Source organism: Dermacentor silvarum, chromosome 10 (assembly GCF_013339745.2).
Source record: "Dermacentor silvarum isolate Dsil-2018 chromosome 10, BIME_Dsil_1.4, whole genome shotgun sequence".
Classification (NCBI taxonomy): domain Eukaryota; kingdom Metazoa; phylum Arthropoda; class Arachnida; order Ixodida; family Ixodidae; genus Dermacentor; species Dermacentor silvarum.
The window spans coordinates 124,100,595-124,104,231 of NC_051163.1; positions in this window are offsets into that span (position 1 = coordinate 124,100,595).

Sequence of the window (3,637 nt, forward strand, 5' to 3'; positions counted from 1 at the left end):
TTCGACATACGCTTCCAGTTTTGCTAAACTTATTTTGTCAACAAGAAATTGACATTACTAACCTAAGAAATTCAGATTTACGCAGTTGGTTTCATTTGTAAAATGAGAACATGACTTTCTGTTACATTGGCCATTATGGAATATATTCTTTATACCATATGTTTGTTTCATTTAAAAGTTGTGTTTTTGCTTTTATGAAGCTCATAGTAGTTCTGTATGACTGTTGAATGCATCAGTTCTTTGTATTCACCACATTGTGTGAATTGCGTATGCTGCATACATACCGGGTGTTTTAGCGAACATTTAAACAAAATGTCGCAGTTTCGCCCGAAAGGCGAAGCATCAATTGCGATAGCAAATTAGTAGAGAGCTATTCGGAGTAGGGATAGCAGTTTTATGGGCTGCATAAATTTCGACACATTAACTTATTGAGTTAACAAGCGTGGTGTCAGCGCGCACAAGCACCCATGAATAGATCACACTCGATGACCCCAGACAACCACTGTCAAAACGCTGGCAGCACGCGCAGCCGCCGCAGCGAGCGAAGGTTCAAGCGGTCTATCGCTTCAACGGAAACTAAGCGGCCGAATGCACAGCGCATACAAAGGTCAGAGCCGTGTGGAAATCGCTTGCAAGATACGGCGCGCGTGACAACACTGACATCCCGTACCGGCGCAAACATATAATAAAAAAGTTGTCGCAGTTTCACCTGAAAGGTGAAGCATCAATTGCGATAGCAAATATGTAGAGAGCTATACGGAGTAATGATATTAGCTTTATCAGCTGCATAAACTTGGACATGCAGCAGCACCGGCAACGCGCAGAACTGTTGTCGACGCCGTCGGCGTTTTGCCCGCGTTCGCTCAAAATGCGTGCGGCGTTGGTGACCGTTGCCGGAGCCTCTGATATAAATAGGCACTTGGTGCCGCAGCTAAACGTCGCCTCCCTTCCCTCCCCTTCCCTCCCCCCCTCCCCCCCTCCCCCACGGCCTCTCGCGCATCGGAAGAAGGCGCGTTTGCTCTACATATATGGTGATTGTAAAGGAGGAAAGAGACGCCTACTTCTGCAGCCCTTAAGGATTTTGGCGCTGAGCCGTGCTCCCTCAAGGGCTGCAGAAGATAGCGCCAACCTTTCCCTTTCCCTCAAGAACCACTTATCATCATCAGCCGTTAAGGAAGCACGGCGCAGAACGCGCGTTTGTTCTCCGCCGTGCGTTCACTCCCCGCGAAAGAGCGCGTCCCTCGCGCCCTTTCACTCGCACATACAGCGTTCGGCGGCGCGCGGCGACGATTTCATCTCCATTGACGTCATACGGAACCTCACGGCGACGGCGACGCCGACGGCAGAAATCTGCTTTTGAGTGTCCATATAATTGCTATCGCAATAAAACCACGCGCAAAGTACATGAGCGCATTTGTTAGCAGAGTAAAAGCCGCCCCCCCCCACCCCGCCCCCCACTCCCTCTCGCGCTGCCTTCCCGCTTTGCTCCTTTCGCGTGGGAAATTGCGTCGCCAGTTCCCCTTGCGCCCAGTTGCCAGATACGCATTTGGTGCCGCAGCAAAGCGTCGCGCCCCCTCCCCCCCTCACTCCCATACCACCATGGCGTTTCGCGCCCCGGAAGCTTTCCGCAGTGCGTTCGCTCTCCGTGATAGCGCGCGTCCCACGCGCGGCGACGATTTTATCGCCCTTGGACTTTATACGGAACCTCACGGGGACGGCGACGACGACGGCGACGCCGATGGTAGAAATATACTTGAAGTGTCCATATAACTGCTATCGCAATAAAAAATTTTATAGGTAGCCTGTGGCAGATATGACAATTCTAGTTCATGAGCTGGTCTACTCGAAGCGGCGGGCATTACTTGCGAAATACCCTTAAAATCCCTAATTAATTACTTTACTAATTATTGCCTAATTATTTATATTTCAATAAATAACGGATTACTTTATGGCCCATATTGCAATTAACAATTTCAAGCCGGCTGTTCGCAAGGCTGATCCACTTGGAACGAACTCTCAGATGACACCTGCTTCGATATATTAATTCCCGAACTTCGCGGAGAAATGCATCAGTGTTTCAGTTACTTTTGGCTTCAATGCATAAAACGACGTTTCGCTAAGAATGTTCGTGTGTTAAGAGCCTGACGTTCATGACCGTCAGGTTAAACGGACATCTCCCGGACACAGCTAAAAAGCTTCTCAAAGCTGTCGCCGAGCACTTGAACCAATCAGGTCATAACTTTGATGAACTTAAACTCTACATCCTACTGCCAAACTTTCATTCTCCACTAGACAGAAAAAGCAGAGAATCATATTTCATTCATAAATTCAGGACATTGCAACCAATAGGCATAAATGTTTCAAAGGGAGCTTTAGAATCTATTCGCTATGCTAACTTTCAAACTATAGGCAATAGCACTTTGTTATTTTTCATTGAGTTGCTTAGGTTTCTTTTTTTCTTTTTTTGCTTGTCAGTGATATTCCAACCACCCACCTCCCTTTTTTTCAGGCATTCCTTTCGTTCGTTTATTTATATATTTATTCGTTTTTCCCCACGGGCACCATTTTATGCCGCTACATTTATGCTCTCTTCAGAGATAGGATAGTTCACTGACCTCCAGTGGAGCATAATATCCCCCCCCAAGAGAAACCAACAGTAACATGTCAACCGACTGACCATTCCTCCACCGACGTCTAGTAGCACACCTTTCTTTTCAATTTTACAGCCTCGCCGCTAACACACCCTCGGTCGTTGCCTCACCCACCCTAAGGCCCCTGCAACTACGTAGAGTAGCGACGCTCTCCTCCTCCGCCTTCACTCCTCCTCGTTTCTCCTCTCTTTCACGCTCCCTCCTCGACTTGGTGCCGCCTACATCGCTTGCGCGTAGCAGAGGGTCTTTCGCACGCACGCATAGCAATGCGGTGCGCTTTAAGCATTCGCATTGGCATTCTAGGTCCGAGTAAGTTCGTGTACAACATAGGACTTATATACCGAGGGTTATATATATACAAATTCCGCGTGAGGAGCTTCTTTTTTCTGTTCTGATGACTATTTATGCAAGTACTTTAACGATCGCTAACACCGTACCATGACGACTCCGAATGTATCGCGTGCGCTACATTTGGCAAGCGCGTGTCGCAAGATCTTGTTGCGAATGGTTGGAAATAACAGATTTACGATCGAATGCCAACATCCTGGCCTCCAGCAAACCCTCTGTAACCTATTCGTGCCGTCCCTACCACCTTAATTCGCGGCGCGTATCAGCTATGACGCTCAAAGGTTAGCAGAGGACACGGACGCACCAGCCTTAGTGCCCTACAGCTAGTGCGTCTCAGAGAGATGGTGGCCGTACGAACTAATAGTTGAACAAACAAGCAAGCGAATGACTAAACGAGCGGGCGAACGACTAAACGAACAAGCAAACGACTAAACCAGCCAGTGAACGAGCGGGCGACCGCACGTTTTCTTTGCGAGTTCTCCACCGCCGGATCGTAACCTTCACACATTTTAAAGCTCACGCGAATTAGCACGCACACCCATGAGCAAAAGTATACGGACCACAGGATTGCCGAAAAAAAAAACTGAATTTCTTCGTAATCAATGTGCATAAACTGAAATTGACGAGTACACGGGAAA